General features: G+C 32.0%; 1 protein-coding gene across 2 annotated transcripts in view; it reads left to right on the top strand.

Moving 5' to 3' along the window:
* LOC127731015 (polypeptide N-acetylgalactosaminyltransferase 5-like) overlaps window positions 1-16,143 on the top strand; it is a 114,403-nt gene that overhangs the window by 24,521 nt on the left and 73,739 nt on the right. Inside the window, exons 4-5 of one of the 2 annotated variants that reach the window (XM_052239742.1) lie at window positions 10,430-10,497; window positions 15,928-16,075. The gene's annotated coding sequence lies outside the window, so the exon portion shown is untranslated. Of the gene's footprint in view, window positions 1-10,429; window positions 10,498-15,927; window positions 16,076-16,116; window positions 16,134-16,143 lie in introns of those variants that run through there. The other variant, XM_052239743.1, reaches the window with a different exon arrangement.

The following is a 16,143-nucleotide window of genomic DNA, read 5'->3' on the forward strand; positions in this document are numbered from 1 at the left end:
TTAGAGATTGTAAAATGTCAGTTATGTGGATGAAACAAATTTTATTTTAATAACAGCTTTATTTACATAATTTTTTACACATTTTACAACTGTGCCTACTGTGAATTTTAGCTTTAGGTGATATTTATAGATGTTAGATAAGATCAGCAAATATTACAAACTCTTGTCAACCTGTCTAAAGATCCAGTTTTGGTGGTTTAGGAAAAAAACGTTTGTTCATGTATATCTTGGTTTCATGCTCTACACTGAAAATCCAATGTTGACACTCAACTGTATATTGGAGTTTAATCATAGTTATGTGCACATTAAACATATAAAGCTGCCAATCCTTTGAGTTCCATCTTGACAACATTTCAGATGAGAGTTTATAATTAAATGTTGCAGAAATTATTCTGTAAATCATTTGCATTCTTTATATTAATTAAAGTATGCCTTTCAGGAAAGAAAAAAAAATGCTGAATAGATTGGATGCCCATAATAGATTCAAGCTTGAATTGCAAAAATTCAGTTAAGAATTTGACAGAAATGAGAATTTTTTGTGAAATGTAGGTGGAAGATTGTGAGAGATTTATAGCTTGGACTGGTTTGACATGTGTTTTATATGACCTGATATGTACAGAGGATAATGCCATTTGGAATTGATCTAATTTTCTATGTTCACTGTGACAAAATACAAATTCAATTTTCCAGTCCAGGAAATTTTCTATTAATTTAATCAGAATTACTTCACAACATTAGAACATTATAGAGTCTTTTTGTATATACATGTAGGGATCAGAGAAATATTAAGTTGAAAAGCATATTGACTGAATTGGCAAGGATTACCATTTGATCCATAATTTTAGTGTTGTTTATGTCTCTGTTTTAAACATCTATGTACAGCTTTTAAATTACAAATAAATAAGGTAATATGATCTGTTCCTGACAGTAAAAGCTTCTGTAATGAGCATATTCTCTGTTCTTAACAAATTTAATTTACTTAAATCCCTACATAACATAGACTGTAAGGAAATCCAGCTGATTGTCACGACAAGTAATTGAGAAGCCTTTCACAAAAAGTAATTGGTAAAACATATAATGGTAGAGATCTAAATAATAGCTTAACCTTTCAACTAGCAGGATACACAAGGACTATTAAATAAACATGGTGATCAAGGATTTTTTATTGTGTCTGGCCTCTAACAGGATATTTTTGTTTTGACTGACCCAATTTAGATTTAGAACATGTCTGTCATTTGTATAGATACGTGTTTATTTTTGAAGGCTGCATGTTGACCTATTAGATCAATTTAGGGTTATAATAATACAGCTGCTATGAAGTAGAGGGTAGGGTGGTATACTGCTTGTCTTACTCTTGTCTGTCCGTCTTTTGTGTCTGTTGGCCCATGAAATTTCCGTTGCATTTTTCACAGGAACAAGAAACGAACTTACTTAAATTTGGTATTTCTCAGACTACACGTGAACATGAAATATTGTGTGATGCATTTTTACATTTATCACTCATCAAATTCCTGTTTATAGAATACTTATATATATTCTTACAAATCATGACCATGTATAAAATTTTACACATCATGACCATGTAAAAAATTTTCATCACATTATTCTCGGGAAATACTAATTAGAGCTTCCTGAAATTTGGTATTAACATGCATGTTATCATGCCGGACCGTGTGATGCATTTTCACATCAATTGATCTTCATCTTCCTGTTTACCAAATACTTATCATTAGGGAGCAGAAGCTCACACCTTAACTTGTATATGTCTGAGTTGCTGTCTCTTTGAGGAATCCTGTTATTCAAGCAAAAGTTAAAACTAAATATTTTATCTTTCTGTATAACCTAAAGGTTAGACTAATAAATTTCATGTGTTGCTTTTGTTTCTTCAACATAGTTTTAATCTTATAAATGCTGTATTTTCCATACTAAGTTATAAATGTGCCACTCATTTTAATAACACCAAACTTTAAGTACCATAATACTGGTATATCAAATGATATTTCATCAGCTTCTGGACAAAGTATGAGATTTATAGGAAATCTATTGGATAAAGTTGTGACTTAAACAATAGAAGTGTAGTCTACAAGTCTGATCAGTACTTCAATAAATCATTTCACTTTTATTAAGGATTAAATTAATGGCAGTATAAACAAAATGTCCAAAGCAAGATAGAGTGAAATAAATTGTCTCAATTTGTTAAATAAAAATCATTGTCTATTGATTGGAATAAAAAGCATACTTGCTCTTAATGAAACATAGCTATGAATGAAAGGAGATGTAATGTAGATGTCAACGAGACAGCAACCACGCATTACCAATATACAAAATTAGACATCTAACCCTCATAACTTTTTCCAGTGTAATTTCCTAAGCTATATTCTGACAGTTTTGAATTGATTTTTATGCGCCCGCAACTAAAAGTTGGGGGCTTATTGTTTTACCCCTGTCCGTCCGTCCCATTATGGGTATATAGTTATTCCATATAACTCCTCCTACAGTTTGAATGATAGGAAGTTTTCACTTTGCTGGCTGTTTGTACATATATTGAAGGTGTGCATGTGGTCAGGGTTTTGATTTTTATTAATATTTGCTCTTTTGGGAGATAGTTGAACTTTGTCATTTTTGGAGTATAAGAGGTGCATAACCTTATAGTTATTCATCATAACTCCTCCTACAGTTTGAATGATAGGAAGTTTTCACTTTGCTGGCTGTTTGTACATATATTGAAGGTGTGCATGTGGTCAGGATTTTGATTTTTATTAATATTTGCTCTTTTGGGAGATAGATGAACTTTGTCTTTTTTGTCGAAAAGCGAGACATAGCGATCCTACATTCCGTGGTCGTTGTCGTACGGCGTCCGCGGCTGTGTCCACAACTATTCACTCTTTTTTTGAAATTTTAATAACTTTCTTAAACTATCCTGCATTTCAACCAAACTTGGACAGAAGCTTGTTTATGATCATAAGATAGTACTGTAAATTCAGAAATTATTGCGTGCATTTATTATTGCGATTTTGTCATTTTAGACTAAAATGTGATTTTAATTTTTGCGATATTGAGAAAAATTCTGCCTAATTCATATAAAAAATTTCAAATTGCGAGTTTAAATTATTGCGATTATAACCCTGTCGCATTTTTCGCAATAATAAAAACATCGCAATAATTTCTGAATTTACAGTATCCAGGAGTAAATTTTGTAAAAAAAAATCCTGTTTATCCGTATTTTACTCATAAATGGACTTAGATTTTCTGCCAGTTAACATTACATTCACTCTGTGGTTAAAGTTTTTAAAATTTTAATAACTTCTTAAACTGTCCTAGATTTGTACCAAACTTGAAAAGAAGCTTGTTTATAATCAAAAGCTAGTATCTAGAAGGAAATTTTGTAAAAATTTATTTCCTGTTTTTCCGTATATTACTTATAAATGGACTTAGTTTTATTCCAGTAAACATAACATACAGTCTGCAGTTAAAGTTTTTAAAACATTTATTAGATTCATAAACCTTCTTGGATTTTTACCAAAATTGAACAGAACTTCTTACAATCAAAAGATAGTATCTAGTGGAAAATTTTAATAATTTTTTCATCATTTTTGTTGAGTGTGCAACTAATAGCAAAAGTAAGAGAGACACTAGGTTCCGCGGAACCCTTACAAATTTTTTGGAGTAATTACTTGCATAAGAGGTGCATAGTGTTTTCAAATAACTTCTCCTACAGTTTGAATGCTGGGAAGTTTTCACTTTGCTGGCTGTTTGTACATATATTGAAGGTGTGCATGTGGACAAGGTTTTGATATTTGTTGAGCCTGCGACTTTTATCGCAAAAGAGAGACATAGCGATCCAACATTCTGTCGTCGGCGGCGTCCATAAATATTCACTCTGTGGTTAAAGTTTTTGAAATTTTAATAATTTTCTTAAACTATCCTGGATTTGTACCAAATTTGGTCAGAAGCTTGTTTATGATCATAAGATAATATCCAGAAGTAAATTTTGTAAAAAAAAAATCCTGTTTTCCAGTATTTTACTTATAAATGGACTTAGTTTTTCTGCCAGTTAACATCACATTCACTCTGTGGTTAAATTTTTAAAAATTTTAATAACTTTCTTAAAATATCCTGGATTTCTACCAAACTTGGACAGAAGCTTGTTTATGATCATAAGATAGTATCCAGAAGTAAATTTTGTAAAAATAAAAATCTTAATTATCCGTATTTTACTTATAAATGGACTTAGTTTTTCTTCCAGTTAACATTACATTCACTCTGTGGTTAAAGTTTTGAAAATTTTAATAACTTTCTTAAACTATCCTGGATTTGTACCAAACTTGGATAACAGCTTGTTTATGATCAAAAGCTAGTATCTAGAAGGAAATTTTGTAAAAATATGTTTCCTGTTTTTCTGTATATTACTTATGAATGGACTTAGTTTTTCTTCCAGTTAACATAACATTCACTCTGTGGTTAAAGTTTTAAAAATTTTAATAAATTTCTTAAACTATCCTGGATTTGTACCAAACTTGGACAGAAGCTTGTTTCTGATCAAAAGCTAGTATCTAGAAGGAAATTTTGTAAACATTTATTTCCTGTTTTTCCGTATCTAATAAATGGACTTAGTTTTTCTTCCAGTTAACATTACATACAGTCTGTAGTTAAAGTTTTAAAAACATTTATTAGATTCATAAACCATTCTGGATTTTTACCAAACTTGGACAGAAGCTTCTTACAATCAAAAGATAGTATCTATAGGAAAATTCTTAATAATTTTTTCCCCATTTTTGTTGAGCCTGTGACTAGCAGCAAAAGTAGGCAAGACACTGGGTTCCGCGGAACCCTCACGAATTTTTATTAATATTTTCTCTTTTGGGAGATAGTTGAACTTTGTCATTTTGGAGTATATACTCGCATAAGAGGTGCGTAGAGTTTCCGGATAACTTCTCCTACAGTGAACCATAGACCTATGTGCTCCCATGCTCAACTTTGTGTATTTTAAAATAACACTTTGCATCTGCGGGGGCATCATTTGTGTCTCCCAGACACAATAATATCTCAAAGAAAGTCCTACATTGACTTTGTTATAATACAGATACTTCAGAGTGGAGTGCGGGGCATCACTGTCTAGTTTTTAAACAAAGATGGTTGTCATTTGTTCATGTCTGTCATATGTTTTTTTATTCATTTTCTCATTTGAGTTGTTTCACATATTGTCATTTAGGGGCCTTTTATAGCTAACCATATGGTATGGGTTTTGTTCATTGTTGACGAGGGCTGCCAGGCCCAATAATGTGTTCTGATTGCTTAAAATTTTGAAATCTTATTGTCAGAAGCCTCAAAACCATATGAACTTCTACCTTGCTGATATGTTCTAATAAATAGTCCTTTACCAAAATTGTAATTTTTATGCCTTTTGGAAATCTAAGATAGCTACCATACTCAGTTTAACACAAGAACCATTGGGGGGAAATACAAACATCTTCTTAGAATGGTTTGTAATTGATATTGTGCCTGAATGATGAAAGTTTTCTTTTTTATTCTTGGTATTTTTGTATTCAAAATCAAATATGACTGTCACTGCTGGACATAACATAGGGCCCTAAAGGAAATACAAGCAAAGACCATTTTCTCAGGAGCTGGATGATAAATTGAAATGATATTATGTCTGAATGCTCAGATAATGGTTCTTAGTGAAAAATTCAAGATCGATGCCACATATAAAAAATAAAACTTAATACAAACTTACATTTAGGGTTGTGACAAGACTTGAAATGAAGAGTACTATTAATTTGAATCGTCATTTGTCAAATTTTCACTTTTTTTCAGTTTGAAAGTTGTCTCATATGTGTAACTTCAGTTTATCTTGAATTCTGTAAACCAGGTGAGCAATTCAAGTCTTCTGTGAGCATCTGGTTTTAAATATATTTAAGAACAGCTAACACTGTTAAATTTAGCATCCTTTTGTGTTTTAATTCAGACACAAATGACAAAAATACAATAAAGATTGCAAATAATCAGTCAGTGAGTCAACTGCATTCAAATGTAATGTATGTAATACAACTGTGAGTTCTTTTGGAATTATGTTTGAAGATATACCAATTATTAACCCTTTCCTCCATGGAAAGTTTTTTTGCATACTTGATTTGCATAGGATTTTTCAATAAAACTCTGAAAATACACTTACTTTAATGAAATATTAACTGTACCTTAAATAGACCAGTTAGACATTTGAAGTTTTTGTCAGTTATACATCTAACATGTCTAAGTCAGATCTTTAAAATTTACTAAAAAAAAATTTTTAATATTGTTGCCATGGTAACGGATTTATCTAAATATAATGAAAATGGTTAAATTTTGGGTTGAATCTTGAAATATCAATTTGTTTCTCAAAAAACAATGAAATAATTGACTGTCTATGAAAAATCTGAATGGAAACTTTTTTTCTTTATAAAATTGTCCAATTTTTTAGCTCACCGGGCCCTATGTGAGCTTATGCTATCACTTGGCGTCCTCCATCGTCGTCGTCGTCGTCAACGTAAACTATTTCAAGAATCTTCTCCTCTGAAACTACTGGGCCAAATACCTTCAAACTTTAACTGAATGTTCCTTAGGGTATCTAGTTTATAAATTGTATTCGAAGTTTTGATCCATCAACAAACATTGGCTAAAAATAGAACACAGGGGTTAGTCAAATGCAGTTTTTGGCTTATATCTCAAAAACTAAAGCTTTTAGAGCAAATCTGACAGTGGGGTAAATATGTTCAATAGGTCAAGATCTATCAGTCTAGTAATTTTCAGACGAACCGAACAACCCATTGTTGGGTTGCTGCCACTAGATTGGTAATTTTAAGGAAATTTTGCAGTTTTGGGTTATTATCTTGAATATTATTAAAGATAGAGATAAACTGTAAACAGCAAAAATGTTCAGCAAAGTAAGATCTACAAAAAAGTCTATATGACCAAATTGTCAATTGACCCCTTAAGGAGTTATTGCCCTTTAAAGACAATTTTTCACATTTTTTCATCATGTTTGCTTACTTTTAAAAATCTTCTTCTCTGAAACTACTGGGCCTAATACTTCTAAACTTTAATTGAATGTTCCTTAAGGTATCTAGTTTATAAAATGTATCTGAAGTTTTGATCCATCAACAAACATGGCTGCCATGGCTAAAAATAGAACATACGGGTCAAATGCAGTTTTTGGCTTATATCTCAAAAACTAAAGCATTTATAGCAAATCTGACATGGGGTAAAAATGTTGAATAGGTCAAGATCTATCAGCCTGGAAATTTTCAGCCGAACCAAACAACCCATTGTTAGGTTGCTGCCACTAGATTGATAATTTTAAGGAAATTTTGCAGTTTTTGTTGATTATCTTGAATATTATTGAAGATAAAGATAAACTGTTAACAGCAAAAATGTTCAGCAAAGTAAGATCTACAAAAAAGTCTTATATAACCAAAATTGTCAATTGACCTCTTAAGGAGTTATTGCCCTTTAAAGACAATTTTTCACACTTTGTTCATCTAGTTTGCTTGCCTTACTTCAAATAATCTTCTACTTTGAAACTGCTGAATTTTTTTGAGCCAAACTAGGGCTGAATGAGTTTCAGAGTATCTAGTATAAACTTTGTATTTTATTTCCTTGCAAGTCAAGAAACATAGCCACTAAGGCTATAATGGAACATAGGGGACTATGCATTTTTTTGCTTTTGAAGAAAATATGACTACAAAGAACATTTAAATGGCATTTTTTAGCCACTCATTAATAAATATTGAAAAGCAAAAATAATCATTGATGAAACCAAAGCAAATTATGAATAAAATTGAAAAAATAAGGTTTTTACAGGTTAATCAAGATGACTTATCTATTGGAATATACTATGGAAAATTATATTGTACATTATTTTTTCCCTAGCAACAGTTCCTGTTCATAGCAATCAACTGAAATCCTGTACATAAAGTAAATGAACAGTTGATGGTTAACTATTTTGGTATGATAACAAATGGAAACTTTATATTACAAAATTGCTCTTGAAAAAGACAACATATGTTTGCTCTTAGCATCCAAATAGTGCTGAAGCAACAGGCTAAAAAGTAGGTGCCTAGGCCATCAAATCAGTAAATGCATTATAAGTTTAGTTATCAGATATCTTGTTTCTAAAAGAAAATCTATGTGATATTGTTTAACAAAGACCTTTTTGAATACTAGTAGGCACAGTTTGAAAAGGCAATATGAAAATAATAGCATGTGGCATATATATATATACTGTAAATTCAGAAATTATTGCGTGCATTTATTATTGCGAATTTAGTAGAAAGGACTAAAATGCGAGATTAATTATTGCGATTTCAGAAAAATGTACATACAGTTATATGTATCAGATATAAGAATGCGAGTTCTTATTAATGCGATACTCTTTCAGTCGCATTATTCGCATTAATAAAAACCTCGCATTAATTTCTGAATTTACAGTATATAGTTTCCTTTTATCACATTTTTGTACACCATTTTGCATCTGGTTTTGGTTGTGTTCAATGGAACACTGACATTGTTAATGTTAACTTGCTGATTATGCATATTCCTGCTTCTCTATGTAAAGTCCCCTCAAAATTGTAATAATATCAATCCTGAAATCTAGAAGGGTATTTAACTTTTTTCCTATGTTGATATACTGCTGTGCCATTCATCACAATTTGAATTTTTAAAAGAAAACATTATTTCTATTTAGGAATTTTTCTATAAAGGCAAACCCCTTCCCTTCCCAAAAAAACAAGACTTTTAACTGAAAAAATTCAGCTTACCCCCCCCCCCAGGTTTAGGTATTTTCTTTACATCTTATTCCTTCTTCTAGATCCACAGAAGATTTGAAAAAAAAAGATGAGATTAATGAAGGATAGGTTCCATTTATTTGCAAAACATGAATCATACATATCTTTCAAATCTACAATAGATAGTCATAAAATGCATTGGTTGTTTGTTTCACATCCAGTGGCAAACATTTCATGCATATTCTAACCCTTTCCTCCATAATGATGCCTTTTGACGCCTCTGTGTAGTACCTCAGCTGAAACGCTTTGTCTAAAAAAAGTCTGTATCAGACTTAATAAAATTTGTATCTAATATGAAAAGGATATTCCTGGGAATATTTGACTCGAATTTCATTTTTAGATTTCAGATTGCAGTTAGTTGCATAACACTTATTTTAATCCAGCTTTGACCATCTCATTTTATTTTGTCTATAATGATTAGTGCACTAATATTGACAAAACTCCATCCACATCCCACTCGTCTACTCTGTTACAATAGATGTGATACAAACTTGATGAAATTGTGAAGACAAAACGTCTACTCTGTTACAATATATGTGATACAAACTTGATGAAATTGTGAAGACAAAAACGGTAATAGATCAAAAGGGTATTACTAGAGTCGTATCAAAGACTGACATGGTAATATGAGGCCAAGAAATAAACATCTTCTATGGTAGAAAAGAACAAACGATCTATATTAGAATTATGGGAATTTCTTATTCAAATAAAGACTTGAATCCTGTAAGAGATAGTTTTATTATATTAGTGTCATCACATCAAAGTGATAATTTCAGTAAAATATTGCTTTGTAATCATTTATAGATGATTATGGCTGTGTATTGGGATCAAAATGAACGACTATATCCAATTCCCTTGTTTATTATTGAAATACAGCCAAACACTGTAATGGAGTTAATTGTTTATGCCATGAAAAACTTAAATTGGGAATGTTAAATGAAGATTATTATGTTGGTGTGGTTTAGTGTACTGATATCATTCATGGTCAACTTAAATTAGGAGTATGTTATGTCAAAAACCATCTGGGAATGATGATAACATTATAAGAACTAGATCAGAAAAAAACAGGCAATTGAATCTAGTCCACAGTGCTCTATGGGATAATGTGATGAGTTATATGTGTATTCTTTTGTGAAAGTTAACTGACCAGGATAAATGCAGAAGTTTTTTATGTATCAAAGTTTAAACAGCTTAATAGGTCAATATATACTTTATCCCAAAATCAATTTAACAAGAACTGAATTCATATCTCATATACCTGTATGTGAGTGTATATTGAGTAGATCAGAAAAAGTTATTCTAACTAATCTTACCCATGGGTGATCACATGACTGAATACTTCAATTTATATAAATGAAAATAAAGCAATGTTTTTTTGACATGTCTTTTCTTCAGCACCACATTCTTCTAAGGAAATCATTGAAGCTATCTGTATCTGATTTTATGAGTGCATTTCCAATTGGGGATATTATTTCATTGTTAATATAAGAGATAGGGTAGGCAGGATAAAGGATGTCTTCATAAGCTTAAAGACATAGTTTATTGAAATGGATATATCAAACATAAGTGTAGAATTTATTATCATGGTATTAACTGTCTCATTTCAGATATTAGCAGTATATAGGGAAAGATATGTCACGATTTTCTTCTTAGAACTGGAAGACCAGGATTAACTGTAAGTTTGTTTGAAGTGTTACAGGATCAGTATATAGGAATAGGAATAGGATATGCATAATGCATTTTAGTACAAAGTTATTATCCTTAAGATGTATTAGGTTTTTACTCTGGGCCATGACATTACAGGAGATTTGTCACAATAGAAAATTTCAGTACTACAACTAGCAAAAAATTATTTTTTTAAAAAGTATTAACCTTTTTTAACAGCTATCGACAGTATCTTATGTGAATGAATGGAGATGTGGGATATACATACCACGTGATACAAATGACAGCTCTAGGCCAACATACATTCTTCAACAACAGACAGCTCTAGACCAACATTCAATCTTCAACTGCCAACATACATTCTTCAACAACAGACAGCTCTAGACCAACATTCAATCTTCAACAATAGACAGCTCTAGGCCAACATTCAATCTTCAACAATAGACAGCTCTAGGCCAACATACATTCTTCAACAACAGACAGCTCTAGACCAACATTCAATCTTCAACCGCCAACATACATTCTTCAACAACAGACAGCTCTAGACCAACATTCAATCTTCAACAAAAGACAGCTCTAGACCAACATTCGATCTTCAACCGCCAACATACATTCTTCAACAATAGACAGTTCTAGACCAACATTCAATCTTCAAAAATAGACAGCTCTAGACCAACATTCAATCTTCAACCGCCAACATTCATTCTTCAACAATAGACAGCTCTAGACCAACATTCAATCTTCAACCGCCAACATGCATTCTTCAACAATAGACAGCTCTAGACCAACATTCAATCTTCAACAATAGACAGCTCTAGACCAACATTCAATCTTCAACAATAGACAGCTCTAGGCCAACATACATTCTTCAACCATAGACAGCTCTAGGCCAACATTCAATCTTCAACCGCCAACATACAATCTTCAACAATAGACATCTCTAGACCAACATTCAATCTTCAACAATAGACAGCTCTAGGCCAACATTCAATCTTCAACAATAGACAGCTCAAGGCCAACATTCAATCTTCAACTGCCAACATACATTTTTCAACAATAGACAGCTCTAGACCAACATTCAATCTTCAACAATTGACAGCTCTAGGCCAACATACATTCTTCAACAATAGACAGCTCTAGGCCAACATTCAATCTTCAACTGCCAACATACATTCTTCAACAATAGACAGCTCTAGACCAAACATTCAATCTTCAACAATAGACAGCTCTAGGCCAACATACATTCTTCAACAATAGACAGCTCTAGGCCAACATTCAATCTTCAACAATAGACAGCTCTAGACCATCATTCAATCTTCAACAATAGACAGATGTCTATACAACATGTCAAGCTATACTGGTCCTCAGTAACCAAAATTTGAACAAATTTTCTTAACACAGACTATAAAAGATCTGCCTTCAACACTTATTTCTCAAAATGATAAAAGATATTGATATGAAGGAAGCAACTATTGACAATATACCTGACTTTGGACAGGCTAGATAGGAAAATGTTACAGGCTTTGGGTGTTGGTTTTCTCGTTTGAATTGGTTCAATTTTTTTTCATTTCGAGGCCTTTTACAGGCAACTATACGGTATGAGTTTTTCTCATTGTTGAAGGCTGTACGTTGCCTATAATTGATTACATCCACTTCATTTGAACTAGATAGTTGTCTCATTGGCAATCATACCATGTCTCCTTATTTTTATATTAAATTTTTTTTTTAGATGTAATCCCTCCCCTTTGATTTTTTCAGTGGACTAACAAAGAGTACATAAATGACATACAATAAAATTCATTACATGAAACTATTATCTTATAAATAAAAATATCATAAATAACAATATCATAAATAACAATATCATAAATAACAAAAATACAAGCACAAAAAAAAATTACCCAACCCCCTTATATGATAAATGCATAGACTTTTTACAAGTATCAGTCCATCAGTCCAAAACATTAGCTAACTAAGGCCCCCCTCCTGGATCTGCACCTGAATAAACAAAAAAAATATGACAGACAGTAACCCAACAACAACAACTGAATAACATTTTGGAACAGGTACATATAGAACGTGGCAGGGTTAAACATGTTTGTGAGCATTCAACCATCCCCTAATTTGGGACAGTAGTGTAACAGCACAATATAAGAGCAAACTGTGAAAAAAACCAATTGGAAACGGCTTGATTCATGGGATCAAAGACAAAAGACTTGCAGACATACAGATCTAAGAGTACTCACAGCTACTGAAAGATAGTTCAAAGCCAATAACAACTAATAAATAAATCATGTTCTCCTAGACTGAAGTATCAATCAGTACATATCCAACAGTAACTCAATTTTTCTAGTGTGAATTTTTCTGTATGACTTATAGTGGTAAATTTTATGAACAAATTATTTTTTTCCCAGTATAGACCTGAATTAATAAATGATAAAAATGTATATTATATAGTGCAAAGGTTAATAATAAATGGAAACAATTCTAATGAAAATATTAATTAGAGACCAGCTGCATTCTTTGGTGATAAAGATGTCATGTTTAGGTTTGTGAAGGGAAGTTAATCATTGTGTATTTTTCTGGGGAAGTTAAAAACAATGGTCTGTGTGTGGATCTTTCTTGTATAGCCAAGGTCAAAAGAGGACAAAATTGTTGTTCTGCTAGTGAAAAAGTGTTCCTATCGTATATATTTAATAGGGCAATTTCTCCAGATCATGCAATGAAAAGTGAAGATATAAAAATTTTACCAGCCCTTTCTTTAGTAAGACAGGATCCCAGGCTTATATAACCATGGAAATGTAGAATCATGACTCACTTTTTTCTTTATTTTCTTCCTTATATGGATTCAAAGAAAATAAAAAGCATAGAGCATTGGAGAGAACATGTACTCTAGGGAAAATTGAGCATCAGAGAGAACATGTGCTCTAGGGAAAATTGAGCATTAGAGAGAACATGTGCTCTAGGGAACAATGTAAGGGTTCATCACAATTGGATAAATAATTAGAAAATAACTTTAAAGAATTGATCTATATTTTTGTCTCTCTTTGACGAAGTCTAAAAAAGAGAAACTTAGGGTTGCTGTTACGGCAGTGGCGGCTTTATCAATGTAGTAGTTTGTGATTAGGGCAGTTTATAGGGAGCCATTAGTGGTAGGTCCATGATATTTGGTATAAGTATTGGCACATCTCATTTCTATGGAGTTTATTTGGCCTTGCCCCCTCAGTTATGGTCTATTGAATTTGAATATTTTGCATAGTTTACATGTTAAAGTTTGTGATTAGATCAGTGTAAGATAAACCACATTTGTTAAGTCAATGACAGTTGGTATGCACTTGTATAAGCATTTGCAAGTCTTGTTTCCATGGAGATTATATTGAACGCCCTATCATCATGGTCCATAATTTGACTTAAAAATTAATATTTACAAGTTAAAGTTTGTGTTTAGGTTAGTTTAAAGTCACTTCTTAAAATAAGTCAATGGTATTTGGTATGCAGTTTTATAAGCATTGGTATTTCTCATTTCCATGGAGGCTATTTGCCCCTACACTTTCAGTCATGGTTCATTGACTTTGAATGTTTTGCATTGTTTTCATGTTTAAATATTGCCATTTTAATTTCAACATTTGCATTTTACTATAAAAATTACAAAATGAAACATATCTGTGTGGTTTTTGTTTGGCCTGCAACAAAAGTTGCAGTATACGAGACATAGGTATTACAATCTGGTGGTGGACTGTGTAACCTATTTGTTTAAAGCTTTATATTTCAGAAGGTAGAAGACCTGGATGAAACTACAGTTTTTTTGTTAAGTGAAATACTCACTTATTATGTGTGAGGATAACTATATTTGGTATAAAGGTTCCTTGCAATGTGTACATGTCCATCAGGTAGGGTTCACCTGACCTCGACCTCATTCCATGAATCAGTGATCAAGGTTAAAGTCACATGGTCAAGTCTGTTTCTCAGATACTATAAGCAATAGGTCAATTATATTTGCTGTATGGAATGATTGTATCGTCCTGAATATGCATGAAATATTTGCCACTGGACGTTAAGCAACCAACAATCAATCAATCAATCAATGGAATGATTGTAAGATGTACATGTCAAACTGGCAGGTTTCATCTGACCTTGACCTCAGTTTCATGGTTCATTGGACAATGTTTAGTTTTTGTGGTTTGATCTATTATCAGATAGTATAAGCAATAAAGCCACTATATTTGGTGTATGGAATAATTGTAAGATGTACATGTCAGTCTGGCAGGTTTCATCTGACCTTGACCTCATTTTCATGGTTCATTGGACAATGTTTAGTTTTTGTGGTTTGGTTTATTTCTTAGATATTATAAGCAATAGGTCAATTATATTTAGTGTATGAAACAATTGTAAGGTGTACATGTCTGTCTGGCAGGGTTCATATGACCTTGGCCTCATTTTCATGGTTCATTGATCAATGATAAGTTTTGTAATTTTGTCAGTTTATCAGATATTATAAGCAATAGGTCAACTTTTTTGGTGTATGGAATGATTGTAAGGTGTACATGTCTGTCTTGCAGGTTTCATATGACCTTGACCTCATTTTCATGGTTCATTGGTCAATGAGAATTTTTGCGGTTTTGTCAGTTTATCAGATACTATAAGTAATACGTCAACTATATTTGGTGTATGGAAAGATTTAAGGTGTACATGTCTGCCTGGCATGGTTCATCTGACCGTGACCTCATTTTCAGGGAACATTTATAATGTTAAGTTTGTATGATACTTGTAGTAAAACCTTCATATTACAGACTTTCAGCATGAATTTAATGATAAGTAAAACAGGCGAAACATTTCAGCATGTGCACTCTTGTTTTTCCATTTTATCTGTGCCTCAGTAACTTACAATTGCATTGGAAGTTAAATATTTTGTGTATGTGATTTGTTGAAGTAAGTATATGTACATATATTTTATTGATAAGGTCTTGACCCCATTCTCACACTTCAATGGTCAGGTTTAAGTTTTGTAATTAGGTCTGTATCTCTGAAATTACATTTAAGACATGCAGATTAACAATATTTTGTATGTAAATTTTTTATAAGAAGTACACCGATAGATGCATTTTAACCTTGAACTTTTAAATAGAATATATATTGTAGCAGGTGAGTGATTTTCGTGTACACAGTCTTACATGAAGCTTGAGTGATTGTTAACTAGGGTAAAAAAATACCAGAAAGTCTAAAGTGGGGATATGCTATCTCATGTGCTGTTGACCAACACTATTATTAAAGTATATTGTACATGTTTTATCTTTTTTGGTTCTGTGCAACACCAAATTGGCTTGTAAAAGAATCAATATGATATATATATACTTCATATCCTTGTTGTATTTCCTTTCACTTCTTATCAGATATTAGGGAAAAAAATCGGTAACAATCATTATCAATTAATAAATTACAGGTAGAATTCAATCAAACCAGGTAAACAGTTTGTTATCTTACCTGGCTATAGTAATCTTAAACGCCACCTCGACATTACTGGTATGTCTATAGAAGATATGTGTGGGCCTATCTCAACAGGACTTAGTGGTGATGTGGCACACTATCAGGTTAGGAGTCATATTTGTTTAAAACTATTTGATTAAAGGAATCATTTTATATATATTGGTATGTAAAA

The sequence above is a fragment of the Mytilus californianus genome, unplaced genomic scaffold, assembly GCF_021869535.1.
Source record: "Mytilus californianus isolate M0D057914Y unplaced genomic scaffold, xbMytCali1.0.p SCAF_2, whole genome shotgun sequence".
Taxonomy (NCBI): domain Eukaryota; kingdom Metazoa; phylum Mollusca; class Bivalvia; order Mytilida; family Mytilidae; genus Mytilus; species Mytilus californianus.